Source organism: Corvus cornix, chromosome 4 (assembly GCF_000738735.6).
Source record: "Corvus cornix cornix isolate S_Up_H32 chromosome 4, ASM73873v5, whole genome shotgun sequence".
In the NCBI taxonomy this organism is placed as follows: Eukaryota; Metazoa; Chordata; class Aves; order Passeriformes; family Corvidae; genus Corvus; species Corvus cornix.
In genome coordinates, this window is record NC_046334.1 from 60,679,756 (window position 1) to 60,697,230 (window position 17,475).

The window sequence follows — 17,475 nt, forward strand, 5'->3', positions numbered from 1 at the left end:
GAGTAATGAAGATGCTCAATGCTCTTCACTCCCTTTGGTTATACCCAGCTGCTCCAAGTCTGGTTTATGTGGAGCAAAACTATGATGTTGTCCTCATTGGCTATGTCTATACCAGTAACTTAGAACTAGGTATCCTTTCTGGGCTCTCAAACCCAGTATTTCATGTTGCAAAATGTTTCTAGGCCTGCTCCCAGCCTTGCTGTGGGCTGGGGCATGAGCATCATCCCAGAGGAGCCCCAGGGGCAGCCAGATTGCTCCCAGTAGGTAGGCAGCTTGCAAACCCACATCTCCCTGGGTTTGGGAGCTGACCAGGTGCAGGCATTTTTGTGCCATTTGGTCTTAGTGCATTTGGACAACAGTCACTGACATGTTTATTGATGCAACATGTGTTTCTTTTGTGAATTTAGCTGAGGTCATGAATGCCAGGCCATGTAATCATGGTCCATTTCAGGTATCTGACAGTGTCTAAGTTTTTATTCCAGCCAAGAAGAGATCTTAAATCAAGGGAGAAAGATATATTTAGCATCTTGTACAGATCTTAGATGGGTGAATTATTTTTGCTATAGACAAAGCAAAGGGTGAGTACTTTCCTCAAATAGCTAGATCAGTTCTTCACTGCATTAATGTAAATCTGAAATAGGCGAAGATATTGAAAGAGACTGAAAACATTTTCTGTTCTTTAGAGCCTTAGAAGAGATAATGATGGAAAAAGGGCAGGGAAAGGTGATGAGGCAGCAGGAAGGGTAAGATAATTGGAAGAAGAGAGTATGGAAAAGATTTGACTTCAGTTGTAAATGTTCAGGATATTATTTCTAGCTGTGGAAATTACATCGGACTCAACACTGCCAGCTGGCAACCTCTGGGTGTTTGTGCTAAATCAATGTTAGCTGTAACATTATCACCAACTGATGAATGCGTGATCCAACAGTTATTTATTTTTTGTGCTGATTTTAATACCCTAAGATAATAATTAACAGTATTGGGACACTGTCTGGATAAATTTTGTTCTGGTGACTAATTATTTCCTGTGAGAAATTGCTGTCACCTTGAAATATATATCTTTAGGCTCAACTTTAATACATTCCTCTTAAAAGCAGGAATTGGCCTTTAGCATAGTTTAAGTTTTGATCTTTTTTGCATTAGAAACTGCTGCACGAGATATTTCATCTCCTGTGTGTCTCGCTGCCTGCCAAGACCCTTAGGAGCGTCTGGATCATTCTTACTGAGACACACACTTTATTTGCTGACCCCAATAAACTTTTCTCACAGAAAGCTTTCACTGCAAGAGGAGTCCTACTATAAATATTGATAAAAATCAAACTTCTGAGAAAAATAATCTCATCTGTTTTAAAAATTTTCATTTCCAGTCATGTTTCTCTTATGAATTTGCAATACTTACCTTGTTCTGCCTTCACAGGGGGGTACCTGCTACCCAAAGCAGACCCTCTTGAGCTTGGAGGGAGCCTTGGCCATGTCTCAGGTTTGTGGTGTAGACAGCTGCAGTAATCCTCTGCACATTTATGGCAGGGATGAGTATTATTCCTTTTGGGTGGATGCAGAGCTCCAGTGCTGTGGCAGGGTTATTCTCAAGAGAGCATGAGAGCGGGGTTTTGGTACTCTCAACCTAATGAGGTGTGAAAGAAAGAAGGAAAGCACTTAGATGTTACTTCAGTCTCCTCAATTGCCACTTTTGGCAAGCAGTGTTTTTTTTTTTTCTTTTTCTTTGTTTTTTCCCTTCCCTGCAATAAAGTTTATGAATGCCAAACACAATATCTAGAGTGTACAATTAGACTGATAACCAAGGTTCTGTAGGTAAAGTGGTTCTTGTGACAGAGTAATAAGTACATCATGTAAATCTACTATTTTCAGTCAGGATCAATTCTTATGCTGTGGAAACTGGGACTGCAATTAGCCTGTAGTAAAGGCTGTTAAATTAGATTATACAAGATGCAGCTAAGCACTGTGCTAACAAAGCCCAACCACAGTGGAATGGCCATCAGAGGGCAAAACTGTCTTGGATGCACCTATAAAACCACCCAAAGGGTGAATGTAAAGTAGGTGATCATTGTAGAATAAAAATAAGTTCTTAACACTTGCACTGCAAAACTTTGATACTGAGCAGATCCTACAGATATACAACTAGTCCACAAATGTTTACAGTTATTATAGCTATATAAATTTTTCCTGGTTTGCTTTTGAATATATTTGTGGTTTTAGTGATGATGGTTTTTGTTCAAACCAGATAAAACACATTGGTGAATTCCTTGTTATTTATAACAGTTAAAGTTAAAAGCTGAAGTAAAAGTCATAGTAATGATACCAAAAACAAAACCAAAGCCCCCATGGAACTAGCAAGAGATATCAAAACAGTGACAGAAGGACAGAACAGAAGCCTAAGTTTGCATATATGGGAATAAGAGATGTAAATAAATGATTAAATAACAATAAAAATCCTGAGTGCAAGAAAATTTAAAATTTCCATTGTTGGAACTGTATCAAACAGACTGAATTTTAAATGGAAAATAGTGCAATTGAAGAAAGCAGGAAGTTCTGTAATGCATTAATTTGCCTGCCTAGGAGAACCTTTGCCTTATCTCATTAAAATTTATCAAAGCTTTTATTAATTTAAAAGTCAACTACAGATTTTTACAGCATAAGTGTGCTTTTAATTCCATTTTATTGAATGAAAATTGTATTTATTGTGCTTGTAAAGTGCAGTGAGAACCTGATACTAAGACTTCAGAAAATTATTAATGGTATCCTGTTTCAAGATTAATGACAGTTTTGCAGTGTAAAGTTCTAATGAGAAGAGGATAACTCTCACGTTTCATAAGTACATGACACATAAGGGAGGATTTAAGGTTCCTTTTCTATGATGATGTACATTTTACAAATTAACATCTGGACCAAAGAAAGGTCATGAGCTGTGAAGATGACTATTAAAATTCCTCTGCAAAATGGATATAGCCAGTAGGAAAATTACTTCTGCCCATCAAATTCTCTCTAACTACCTAAACTAGAATTTATCCAGGGTGTAGGGAGCAAGTTCTTTCTTGCCGAAAGGTGAGGTGGTGGTATTGAATCTTGTTGACAAATGAGCAAGTGAAATAGAACTAACAGAAATAATTCTTCTTCTTGATCATAGCTTTCACAGCCTCATCAATAGATGGGCTGGGAGAAGGATGAGAGAAAATACAGGTGCAAATAAAAATGGTAATGAGCTTGGTGAGAATGTGAACGGTGGGCTGAAAGGAGAAGGCATTTTTCTCCTTTAGTGGGTACAAAATCTAACCTAATTAGAAAGTGTAACCAACATCACTGCATAAATCAGATTCTTCAAGGTCTGGACTTTTTAACTGATGTTTAAAAATAAAGAAAGCAGAAGACAAAATCAGGTTTTGTTTCTTGTCTCTCCAATGAAAGAGAGATGAACTACAGACTTCTGTGCAAGTTGTTCTTTTTGTGGAAGTAGAAAATTCTGCAGCCTTTTTAAAAAATAACTAAGTATTTTGTTTGTCTTGAAGTAGAGCACTTGAAATTCTCTCTTGAGGAAAATGTCCTTTATTTGAAGAAAATATTCAAAACCTAGGTATTTCTTCATAGAGAAAATAGCTTGGTCATTGATAAATGATCAAATGATATGATAAGGAGGAACAGCACATTCTAAGCCATATCTATTTAAAAGGAATTTTAGGAGTTAAGCTTCATAAGGCACTAAAAAAATGTAGAGATATCATTTACAAGTGAAGATATTAACATCTGAAAGGAATAAAAAATGTTATGCTGGTCTCAAGTATTATCCTTTTTATTATTGTTCATCGCTTAGTTAATGGTGACATCTGTAGTTTTGACTGTTTGACTACAGTACTGAATTCCTCAGGGAGCGTAAGCATAGCTTCTTTCCAGTCAGTACAAGCAGCTCTGTGGAATTGACAGGTAGGACATTTCCCATTTCTTGTACCAGCTTTACTGTATGATCGTGGTTCATATGGTGGGCACCTGCCTATTTTTACTGGGTCTGGGAAGTCTGATGCAACATCTTCCATTGATATTCAACCATGGTGTAGTTGCCTCCATTTCTGCAGTCTTCAGCAAAGTATGGTTTGAGGCAAGCTACCTGCAGTGGTCCTATCACTCCTCTAAAAGTCTGGTGGAATATGGTGTATAACAAGGTTCCTATGAAATAATAATGACTAAACTCTGATTCTGATCCATATTTGGGATCACTAAATTATAGAATGGTACTAATGATGCATAGGGGTTTTTAGCATTTGTTCAAGTGGAAAGTGGAATTTTAGTTGTAATGAAAAATTAGCAATTAGCATACGAAGATATAAGAATATTGGTAAGGCAGTCTTTTAAAAAGCAGTGACACATTGAAAATATCACTGTGAGTATCTGGAATCACAGAGTGCAGGGTGTTTTTGGGACTAGCTCTGAGCTGACTGCCTCATGCACACGTGCTGTCAAGAACTGAACAGCTCTTCCTCCACACAGCAAGTAAAAAGCTCTTTGACCATTGTGCACCTCACCAGACTGAGACAGCTAAACAGCACAACAGGATTCACTCAGACTAACAGAGGAAAAAAGGAATACTCTTACGACTTTGACAAAGTTCAGTGCTCAAGAAGAGTTAGAACTTTTCTGCTGGCACTGCTTTTTCAGCGAGCTTGTATTTAAATTTCCTTTGAGTTCTTAAAAAAACTCCACACAGTGTCTGTCTGTGTTCCTAATCAATCATTTTCGTGCTCAACAAGGTCTGTCACTCACTTGTGACATATAGAGAAATGCTTGCTCAGATGTATCTCCTGGGTTTCCTCTGTGGCTGGATGAACCATGTATTTTTTAATACCTCTCTCCTTCTCTTTTGTTTTCCTTTCTGTAAATAATTCAAGAAAATCTTATGACCTTTCAATAGGGTTTTGACATACCAGCTTCAGGATACCCCATCAATAAATACAGAGTTGCCTGTGGTTCTTTCTTTAGCTGTCTGTTCATTACAATTGATGCCACGTGCACAGTATCTGCATAACCAGTGGCAATGGTTGATACTCTCAATTTTGATGGAATTTATCTTTAATTATTATTTTCACAACCTTTGACAAGTATAGCCTGTTTTAATAACATCCTATATTCATTTTTCTATAGCTGTTCTAATGAACAATTTCATTTCACACTTTTTTTTTCTTTTATCTCTCTTACTTGGGAGACAGCTGCAAACTTTTCATGTCACTGAGACTCGTGCTCTCCTGTATGTCTGTGTTCTTTTCCAGGGACAAGAGAAAAAGGGGACCCTCCAAATTGTTGTCCAGCTTCTGTTTAAGTAGGAAATGCTGGCTGAACAATGCCTCTACAGCCTTACAAGCATGACTTTTTCGTAAGCTATAGAACACAAGAGACTAAGGATGCTGTCAGACACAATCAGGCTGGGGAGCAGTGCTGAGCACAGAAGAGGGCAGGAGTCACAGCTGAGGCTCCCAGCCAGGCTGACAGCATGGGGCAGCTGGAACAGGGTCCTGTCACTGCCATGGACAGACAATTTGGTGCACATCAGCAGAAATCAATATGCCCAAACATTTTTTTTCCCTGCTTAATCAGTTGTGTGTGAAGTGATTCAGTTTAACATTGGGAAGATTCTTTGTTTTATTCATTCATAACTCCCAGAAGCAGAGGATTTATAGTTATAATGAAATTAAATTATAGTGTCCAATAAGCATCTCCTTCCCTGAGACGTGGTGGGTTTTGTTGCAGTCTAGAATTTGTTGTAAAGACAAAATCCTATAACTATCCATTGTTTAACCTGGGAAAAAAAGTATTACTTTTAATCTCCTGTCTAACTTACTTGCGGGACTTGATTATGTAATGAGTAAAAAGTTCCAGTTAAGCCTACAGGATGTTCACCCATCCTATCCTTTCCCATATTCTCTGTGAATACTGAATTTTTAACATGAAGCTGCAGCAGGGTGTAAAAGCATCACATGTACCATTGTGCTTGCAGAGCCTTCTTCTAAGGACAAGACTAGAAAAGCAAGATATGGTGGTTTGTACTCTTTTAAACAGTGAGTCTTTGGGGAAAAAATCAGATGTGGAAGTAAAGTACAGAGGTACCACAGTACACAGATGAATTAAACCTGGCCAGTGACAAAGAGTTTAATGAAGAGAGATCCTTCTTTCTCAACTATTTCTTTAACACCCTCTTGCCACCATCTTGATGCTGCCTCCCTCTACCAGTACCCACATCCTGACATCTCTCATGGCAACCTGACAGGCTCTTACTTCTAACCCAAGGGGATCCTTGATCTTATAGAGAGACTGCCAGGTTGCAGGGTCTAAATGAAAGAACAGTTCAAAGTGGTGTTTCCTCCTTTAAATTTAGCCCTCAAAATATATCTGGGGGAAGAGTGGTGGGAGAGACTCTCTTTTATCCATCTTGTACTTCTGACTTATCTCCATTTTTAAAAGTTTTTATAGCAAAACATTTTTTTTTTTTTTTGGCAGAAATCCTTTAACCATGCATTTGAAAATCATGTTGTATGTGCTGCCATAATGTTCCCAAGTATTGCACAATACATTTGCTGTACAGAAGAATGATGAGACATTAATTAGTTTCCATTGTTTCTTTGCCTTTAATGTAGGTTTCCATGACAGCAGAGAGAGAGAAATCAGTCAGAGCCAATAGTTAAAACTGACAATTTGCATTCTGGTCAGTAGCCTTACAAATGTGATGTACATTTAAATAATTAGATTGTCGTAGTGTTTGGTCACATATTATACTGCTGTGTCTTTATTTACAGAGTCTTCTGTAAAAATGTAGACTATGATGAGATGCTAATCTGCAATTTTGACTCTCTGCTATTTACAGAATAGTCTGTTCAAATACAATAAGGGGTTTTATCCTAACTAATGTAGTAATATGGAGTAATAAAATCAGGGTAGGAGTTGTTATGCTGTAGCCTAACTACACAGTTATATGAAAATCATGTGTAAAGATGCCTGAAAATAGTTTTAACAGAAAATGCTGTACTAACTAAAATCTAATTTTTTCTTTCTTCCAAATGTCTGTCTTCTACTAGAAAAAATTCTGAAATCCAGAATCATCTTGATTCTCTAGTGTTGGCATCGATTCTCCCGCAAATTGTAGTCTGGTACATTTGCTTCCTGTTTCAATCAAGAGACAAAGATGAAAGGAGTTTAGGCACACACAGCAATCTAATTTACACATATTTACATAGGTGTTTTTAAGAGAAAGTTTGTATCTTATTGTAAAAAGTGCTTAGAACAAAATTCTGGAAATGTATGATTTCTATCAATGTTCTTAACCATTGATGCTAGCCTGTAGCACAGGTATTGAAGATAGCTGTAGGTTTCCTCATGGAGAACCGCAAAGAGTGGAACTATGAAGTCATTGTAAATTTTCTCAAGTGCTGATAGACAAGAAATTTGATTTTAATACTCTCTTGCTGTCAAATGGATCTGATATGGGTCTACAAAATAAATCAGTCTACTCCAAAACATTCAGCTGACTTTGCCTGAACAGTGTTTCCTATCTTACAGTGCTCCTTTTTTTGGTGTGTGCGTGATAGAAAGCACTGACATATTTTGTTGAAACACACACATGCACAATAATTCCTCCTATTTTCAGCTGTCTTTCTGGAGCATCAGGGTCTGTGAGTATCTCTGTGAGTATAGCTCCAAAAGTTGCATCTGTGTCTCACTGGCACAAGCCAGAGACATTCCCACTTCTTCTAAGGGAAATTTCAAGCAGCAGAACCTTCAAAATACAAAAGCTGGGGTCAGATACCTGCGGAACAGTTGTCACATTTTATGACAAGCTGGGCAAAATGCCCGATTCAACTATTCAACATGTTCAGTTGAAAAATACTTGCTGACAGCTGGGGAGAGCTGTGTGAACAGGCTGTGACTTCATCAGAGCCAGTTCTTGGTGGTATGTAGATGATCAGATAATGAAAGTTGTGTGCTCCACCCCCTCCCCAAACACCCTCAGCCTCACCCTGGGTCCTTCTAGATGTCATCTTACGGATGTCTCTGAAGGCCCAAGCAATGGACTGTGCTATTTATAGAGTGCAAGATACATTCCCACCCTGCTCCTCCAAAGGGGTCATGTACCAGGCATAAGAAAGGGGATTTTGTACCTTGCACCACTTTCTGCATATAAGGAGGTATCACAAGTTGTAGAAAACGACACAATTTAAAATCTGAAAGGACCACACAGCTCAAAGATGAACACTTTGGAGGAGGCTTGAGCAGTGGAAGGAGGAGCTGCTTGTTTAAACTGGATTTTTTAAAGGAAAACAGTTGGAAACAACTGCAGTGGAAGAGAAGACAAGATATGCCCAGGATTTTTGAGATAAATGGTCTCCACAAAAGGTTTAATCAGGATGGATGTTATAAACTTTCACTGAATAAGTAACAGTGGACTGGAGAAAGTGGTTGCTGTTATTACTTGTCTTTCAGGAAAAAATGTATAAACTCTGCCTTTGGCAATTAAAAGGTCTGCTTTGTAAAAGAAAGGCTTGCTTTGGCACACCTGCTACTTCTGCTAACATTTTAGAAATGCAAAGCTTGGGTGCTGAAGAAAACAAGGCACTTGTAAAGCCTGAGGATGGCTGTGTGTACAAGGTAGCTCTGCAAAAATGAAAACTCTGAAAGTGGTTTGATGTGTAAAGATGTGATGAGAGTGAGAAGAATCACTAATTAAATCCCAAACTGAACCTCCTGATACAGGATAGATTGGAGAATTAGGTCATTACAAAAATGACTTGGTTGAATGGGAGTCTGATTACAGTGGTGACAGCCTGCCTTCAAACAGAAGGAATTACAGGGGAGGGTTAGAGACTGGTTCAGTGTTTGTGGGGATACTCAAAACCCTCCTCTTTGGCTCAGTTTATTTTGGAATAATTCCGCTTCTCTCTCTATGTGCTGCTGATATAATCTGAGTACAGACTAACTGAAAGTAGACATATAATGACAGTGAGAATGGTAATGGGGGTTTCTGGACAAAGGTAAGTGTATTGGGTTGACCCTGGCTGCAGTGCAGGTTCTCACCCAAGCCACTCTGTCACTGCCCTCCTCAGCTGGATGTGAAAATAGAATAAAAGGCTCATGGGTCAAGATAAGGACAGGGGAAGATCACTCACTGGTGACCATCGCAGACAAAACAGACTTGACCTGGAGAAATTAACTTAATTCTCACAGAAACCACACCTGCAGCCCACCTGCTACAAAAAGCTTGCTATGCTAACCTGGTGGAATAAGTCTTGGAGATGAAGGATGGATTAATGTTTTATCTGTAAGGGGATATGAAAACAGTATTTGCAATCCTCTTTTGGTGTACCCACAAGACTGATCTGTAAACGATGTGATAGTGTGGATCATCTATGAAATCCCCACAAAAAGCACAAGCCTCAGAGGCAGAAAAATAAATGGAATTGGGAAGAAGCCTTTGTAGAGAAGTAAATACAATTCTAGCAACTTTCAAGTTGGATGAGGCATAGAAGACCAGTGTTACAGGGGCTCAGAGAAATGGAAATAGCTCACAATTTAACCAGGAGCAATTACTATGAGGAGTAATTATGCCACAGAAGGAAAGAAGTGTGCCCAAACAGCTGGGAAGTAGCAGATAGCTAAGTACCCCGCAGAAGAAACCCTTTTCCCCTGAAGGAGCCCAAGTGTTACGGCAGCTTGAGAACAGGAACAATCATAATTCTAGTAAATGATATCTTCCCCTGCAGTAATGCTGTTTTGGCCTCTGACACAAGCCAATGTAAGTATCTTAAAGACTATTTTGTCTCGACTCCTTTCTTCACTGCCAAAGAGAAGGGAGAAAAAAGGACAATGTAAATTGCTGTGTGACGTGTGCCCGCGCCTGCCACTTCAGCAGCTCCTAATGCTTGAGGAGGCTTCTGTAACACCATCCTCTGTGGTGGGGTGGGCAGGTGCGAGGGCTGAGAGAAGAGCTTTTCTTGAGAAAGGAAGAAGGCTCTTGACTTTGGTTGTATAATCGAGGGAGCAGGGTGTAGCTGAAGTCTTAGTCTGGTGAGAAAACTAAGGATTCTGTGCCAAAAATGTCTACAGGATGAAACAGTATATTTTATTTCTTAAGCAGCTTTTATCTACATTTTTCCTTTGTTTTTCAAAGTGTGTAGACAGTACTGACTTTTATTTCCCACATGAGATCTACTTATTACAGCACCTCACTAACTCGCGGAAAAGAAACACCTTAGACAGTTGGAGTTGTGGTCAGTTTGCTTAAAATATAGGGAGGATTCCTTTTTTAAGTGGGGTCTTTTATTTTGTTTTTGAGGATAAGGTTGGTTGTTTGTCTTTTAAGGTATTATTGTAAGGCAAAAGATGCCATAAATTTGCCTTCTAATTTTCTGAATTCTTAGGCTAATAAATGTGTTACATTGTGCACTTTGGAAGACAAAATTTTCTGTCCAGATTGGCAATGAGAATATCCTTCTGAACTCGATCATAATTTTTTTTTTTCACGGCCTTGAGAAAAGTATGTAGATTTCTTTCTGGTCTTTTGATTTTGTAGCTGTCTTACCATCTAAATTGCAGCAAGTTCTTTTGGAGATGAGCTTTTTTTAAACTAAGATTTCAACTGAAGGTAACATCTCTTGCCTAAAAAACTGTGAAGTGAAAAAATGTCCGGTGTTGGAAAGTACTGGAACACCATGTTTTTAGTACAGTCCCCAAAGATTCAAGGGTTTGGGTTCCTGTAGCTCAGTTGGTCTTCTAGAACCCATGGGCTCTTTAGTTCAGACCAATTTTGATGGCAAATGAACTGAGATAATCCAAAATGGGTTGTATTTGTCTTATAACAGAAAATTAAAATGCTCATGAAGAGGTACATTTACCCATAGCACAGGGTCAGTCCTTCCTGGAGAAAGATGAAAAATTGTTGCAACCAGCAGTCAGTAGCAGAGAGGTGGCTAAAACTTCTGACTGTGTTTTATTTAGTTCTTTCAGGCTGTGTCTGTATCAGCAAGGAGCACACTGCTTGCCCTCTAGGAATGGATTTCTGGAGTGAAGCAGTGGTTGCTGAGGTTTGAAGACCCATGCTATGCTCATTTCAGGGTGCTTTGCTTCAGTGTGGGTTTGTGGACTGGGACCATGGTGGTGTACACTGGGACTCCCAAGTTCCCTGTCAGTTTTTGCTTACGATGGCATGAGCACCCGTTGCACCTCAGGTGCATTTGTTGTGTGTTGATTGGCCAAGCTCTGCACATCTATGGTTTTAGTTAAAATCTTGGGGTATGTAAATGATTACAGCCCTGGAAATAACATGGTACATAAAGTTAGAACCTTCAAGGGGAATGTGAAGAGTTATGGACCAAAACTATGAGACCAATCCACAGATTCTGTGGGTTGAAGAATCTGGCAAAGCAGCTTCATGAAGGCAAAGGCAAATGGGATGGTTTCCCTTGGGATAAAGCCCTGCCACAGTGCCTTTGGACCGTGCCAGTAGGGCAGGCAACCTGCTTGGACATGAAAGGTCCTTCCTCAGTATTACAATAGTTTGGCCTCCTAAGGTACCATGCAACAAATATTATTTTGGAATTGGTATTCAAGGACCAGGTTCAGAGCAGTGAAAAATCTTTAACCCTCATTAAGCAGTAAGAACCCCTTCATTCTGTAGATAACTCTCTCTGACATTTCAGACATCCACGACTGATTTAAATGTCATTGTGTTCAGCAAAGTCTCCTGCTAATTGCTAGTCTTAAATATCCATTTTATACCGCTTCCAACACTGTGTAAAATTATTTGATCAATATTTTATGGTTGTGGCTTCTTTAGAGGCAGAACCATTGATTTTACTAGTTTAAATCAAAGATAGAGGACTGTCATAATTCAACAACAGTAATTACCTCATTGTAATTAGATTTAGGTGTATAGTAATAAGCAATCATGGTAGAATACAAAAATGATAACTGGAGGCTTTTATAATTAAAATTGCTAATGGTGAGTCATAAACAGCTGCTGAAAGGGAGGAAATGAAAGATGCATCTGTGGGCATTTTCAGCAGCCAGATCTGTTTCTGCTTAAACAGGAAGCAGCCAGGTTATTGGAACAAAGTTTGTTTCAGAGGAATAAATAGCTGAGAGGGAGCTGGTACCTGTCCATCCTTCAGTGAAGCATATGCCTCTCTGATGAAGCTGCCTAAACCCTCAGATGAAGTTCTCATCCATATAAGAAAAAAGGTTGCATCTGTAATGCCAAAATTATTTATCCCTGGTGTAGATAAAAGATCAGGAGCTGGCTGTGGAGAGAGGAATTGTTACCTACCCTTCATGTTCCTCTGCCTTTGAATTTCTTGAGTTTCAGGAGTCTGTAGCTGAGTGCTGTCACATGCACTGTCAGTGCATCACTGGCATTTGCCTTTCCTCTAGGTGTATGCTCTCTGCTGGGAGCACCACACTCGTAAACCTTCTGAAGAGTATTGCAAGGAAAACATACACTAAGGGTTATTTTGCTCAGTTTCTGTAACACTGAAAAACATATATGTGGAATAAAGATGAAAATTTCTTCCACTTCAGGGAGAGGTTCTTGAGATCCAGTGAATTTACTACTAACAGTTTAAAAACTGTAATTTTTGTCTTGCACTTAAAGTTGTGAACAGCACAGAATTAATTAAAATATGGCAGATTTTTTCTTTTTTTGCTGAAGTCTCTGCTGTTTCAAGTTCTATATAAATTCCCATAGAGAATGGGTATGAAATTATTTCATTCAGTTGTGACAGCATTTTTCTTGCAATTAGCAACATTCATCACTCCATAAGGGAAAAGCTTACAGCGGGTTAAAGGCAAGAAATTACCAGACATAGCTATTACATATTTTGGGGTTTCGTTTTGTTCTAGCTATATGGGTGAGAAGATTTGCATTAGGTCTGAATTGTATCACCAGTTTTATACCAGTGTAATTTTCTGAGTTAATAAGGCCACTGTAATTTTGCTCTTAGCCCAGAATACTCATTCTAATCTCTCTTCCCTTGAGATGAAAATCTGAAAGTAGAGCTTCTCACGGAGACTGTTTTTCTATGTGTTTAAAAGCCTGTTCTTAAAGTTTTCTTCCTCCTTTACATCTTTTGGTGGTTGATCACAAAGCAATTAATATTTCTTGCCGTGCAAGCAAAGGTTTGACTCAGAATGACATCAGTTCCTGTCACCACACAGCTCTTCTCCATTTTCAATAGGTTCTGAGACATTTTGGCTGGGAATTTACAAAGTTGAAAGCTGTGGAAGGCACAAATTTCTCTTATGTGCCAGTATCGGGACCAGTCTTCAGAGGCGTCTCAGCTCATCCAAGTGTAACTGGTTCATTCTCTAGAACTGACAATGTTCTGCCTTCTTGTCATCCACTTTCTTGCCTCTCCCTGCCTTATTAATGTACATCTATTTGTATTATTAATGTAATACTTTCTGGAATAAAGGAAATATAATCTTCCTTTCCCAAAGCTGCAAATGTCTTACCACTCATACATCGTCCTGTTATGCATATTTCCTAAATATGGGTGACTAAAATGGTTGTATTTAAAACATAATCAGCTCAATAATCAGCTCTATTGCTAGCAAAGAACTTGCCAAGTGTTGGTACAAGGAAGAAATTTAAATATCTGAGAGATCATTATATCTGTTTTTAAGGATCCGTCCCTGTTCTTACCGTTTGTTTCAGCCTGGTGTTATTATGGTTGACTCATAGTTACTGTGTACATGTGTGGACTGTTGTTTCTGACTGTCTTTCCCTTGTAGTCAGCATGTAGCCTCTGACAGCTGCATAATTCTGTGTGTTCTTTTACCCATTTACAGCTAATTTACAGCCTCAGAGCTTCTCCACAGAAATATTCAATGCTACAGCAAACTAGTACTTCAGTACCAGAAGCAAAGTTTCACAGATGTTATTTCTTTTTTAATGTGGTCAGTTTTATTTTGACTAAAACTTTCTGAAGACTTTTTTTTTTTTATTTAGACTAGTGCTGTAGCTGTCTCAGTGTCATAGGTTAGCAAGCATAGTCCTGGAAGGGATGTCCTTGCTAAGGGGTGCTTACAGTTTCCTCTGGGACCTGACAGAACCTATCAGCTGGCCAGTTTGAATATGGACAATTCTCTAAGCCACTTAAAGTTGTGACCACCTCTGTGATCCACACTTAAGAATAGACAAACTCCCCCCCAGCTCTCTCTCGTTTCCGGCGCTGGCACAGGTGGCTGCAGGCCCCGTGTGGGGGCCAGCGGGCCCAGCCCAGGCCCTGCTCGGGCCAGGCTGGGCCAGGCCACGGCCACCCTGGAGCCGATGGACCTGTTCCAGCCGTGGAACCCCCCCCACTGCCTTGCCATGGGCAGCCGGAGCGGCTCGGCTCTCCCCCCTCTCCACTGAGATAAGAAAAATTCAACATTCCAGCTGCAAAGCTGCAAGGCCGAGGTGAGATTAACCCTTTTTATTGCTGTGAAGACCTGAAAACCTGAGGGAAGAGAGAGAGGAGATGCTTAAAGCTGAAAGTCTGTTGTGAAGCTATGATATATCAGAGTATCCCGTTGTAATTTCATGAAGATATGGGGGGTGGAGTGTTCAACTCGTGAGCAAAAGCACCTGTGCTGAGATAGGCAGATGCTGATGCAGCTGTAATTTCATGAGAAGTTTGGACAGGGAGAGATGAACCAGATGAGGACTTTTGCTCCAAACGGGAAAGGAGAAAACCTCAGTCCCTAGAGATGAACCAGATGAGGACTTTTGCTCCAAACGGGAAAGGAGAAAACCCCAGTCCCTAGAGATGAACCAGATGAGGACTTTTGCTCCAAATGGGAAAGGAGAAACCTCAGTTCCTAGAGATGCTCCCAGAGATAGTCCTAAAGATGAAGATGATGAAGACCCTTTGCTCCCAGGGAAGGAGAAGGGCCTCTGTTTTTGTTTCTGAACGGCTCAACCTTAAAATTGTACCCCAAAAAACTTCAAGAGTGGACCCTCGAAAGCAGTTGCAGGAAAAGCTGCAAGTCGGGGGAAGGGACTCACACGCAGGCAGAGAGACTCCTCTTCCTAAATGGACTGAACAATATTTGGAAGTGGGCGGCTGTCTCGTTGTGATAATGTTTTCATAGCACGAGCAAGAAGAGACTTCTCTTTCTAAATGGACTGAACAAGGTTATTATGGAAGTGGTAAACAGACTGAACATCTTAAGGGATGTCTTTTTACATTGTCAGTGGGAGAAGGGAGGAAGGTGGTATAATTTTTTTTCCCTCTTTTAGGTCTGTTAATAAACTTCTTTATATTCTTTCAAGTTTGGTGCCTGCTTTGCATTTCTCCTAATTCTTATCTCACAGAAGATAAACAGTAATGAGTATTTTGGACCAAACCACTACACTCAGCAATATTTAAGTGATCATAATAGATACAAACGGGAGGAATTTATTTTCTCATGAATGTAGGAGAAACGTGCCCTGAAAGAGGAACGTGCAAGGATTCTCTGCTACTTAAGTGGAAAACAACATCTGAAAAACTTGGTTGAGTAAAATAAACAATTAATTGACCAAATTAATTTTCTCAGGTTTGATACTTAGTAATATTCCACTGTATGCATGAAGGCTTTAAGGCTGTAGAAATGTTTCTGGGAATAAAATTTGGTCCCTTGGGTTATGCTGTCTCTAACACAGGTTATGATGAATGCATGCAAGTTATTGAAGTGTCTAAATGGTTTGTGTCTTGCAGACTCTACATAGACTTGGATTTTAAAACTGGTACATCTTTGTCAGTATGTAATGTCATTCTATAGCCTGGTGCTCTCTAAAATCTTCAGATCAGTCAGTAGTTGATGCTGAATCTTTTTACGAGAAGAATGCATTGACAACACTTCCAATAACAAAATGTAATGTCAAAGTTAATTTGAATGCTGCACATTGAGATGTCATCCTTTCCTTGCAGTAACATTTCACAAAGAACACTGTGCTGCATTAGAGCAGCTTAATAACACTGAGTCAGGTCCAAAGTGCCAATGGCACTCTCTTATGTCTTATTAAATTTCTTTTTCCTGAGGGCTACTGCAATGATACTCTTCATTTTCCTCCAGTAAGACCATACTTATTTGGGGACACTTCCAATTCTTCTCGTTTGCTCAAATCCTTGATTTTGATGACTTTGTCATGCTACTGTTTCATTATTTTTGTATTTTTCAGTAATTTTGATATTTATTTAGTAAATATTTCTGTAGGTCTCTTGAACTCCATTGGAAGATGGAAAACAGTATCATTTTATAAATGGTCATTGGTATTCTTATTATATAATTAAATATATAATAATACAATGTATAACACTATATAAAACAATCTTCTATAATAGCGTGTAATATTTTGAAATATTTTATATTCAGTGAAGAAAATGTTTATATATTGAAAAACTGTTTAGTATATAATATCACAGTAAATACTTGAGTAGAGCTGGGTGATTCAAGTTAATTTCTGAATGACTGTAAATGTATAGGGAAAATAAAGAGAGGAATGGGGCAACACTGCTTTAATTTCACTGCCCAAGTGTGGTGTTTGTTTCAGGAATCCCACAGGAAAGTTTGTGTCATAATTGCTTGTGCTGTTCTTGTAAAGTCTGCCCTAAAGGGGTTTGTGCTGCTGACAAATATCCATGGTGCTGGCAAAGTCTCAACAGCCAAATGTGTTAATCCTTTCCAAATGTATGTTCTGGAGTAACTGCTCAAAAGATATTTTGAGGTCAAGTTGTTTGCATTCATGGTATTTTGGTTGTGTGGTCTATCTCTGAGCCAGAATCTCTTTGGTATTCGGTCATCAAGTATTGACCACGTGGTGCATGGGTCCTTCATCTGAGACAGGGAGTCATTCTTCAAGTCAGCTCATTTTCTGATTCCTTTCAGGAAAGGGTCACTGTTCTGTAGAAATATTTTAGCTTTAAGAAATTGTAAATCAAATGCTTTTTTTCTAGTGCAACATATCTTTTTTTAGTAACAGTAAAAAACCAGTATTTATGTTTCACTGTGAAAAAGATTACTGATTTACATCCGCGTATTTTATTTTGCTTGTAATTTTGAATCTTGAAAAATGGATAAACTGCCGTTAGAAACTGTTTGTTAAACCTTCATCCAAAAAACCTCTCAACCCAATGGTAGAACATAAAATATTCCCAAACACCCCAACCCCCTCTACTCTTCTGTGAAAAGAAAGCATAGGGTACCATGTAAATGAAAAAATGTGGTAGAAGAAAAAGCAGAGCATTAGCAATGCTCATGGTTGCCATTTCATATAAAAATATATTTTGTTTTTACCAGAGAGAATCAGAATTTTATGTTTTTCGGTCTTTTACTGGAAAACTTAAATATATTTCTTGAGGGTACATATATTTCTTTGCCAAAAGAAAAAATACCAGTGAGAAACAATGAAAATTAAATATGGATGTTTCATCAGATTTTTGCTAGTTTACAGTATATACAGGTTGA

General features: G+C 38.8%; 1 protein-coding gene across 2 annotated transcripts in view; it reads left to right on the plus strand.

Moving 5' to 3' along the window:
* Positions 1–17,475, plus strand: part of STK32B (serine/threonine kinase 32B) — a 162,334-nt gene that overhangs the window by 42,895 nt on the left and 101,964 nt on the right. The window lies entirely within an intron of this gene.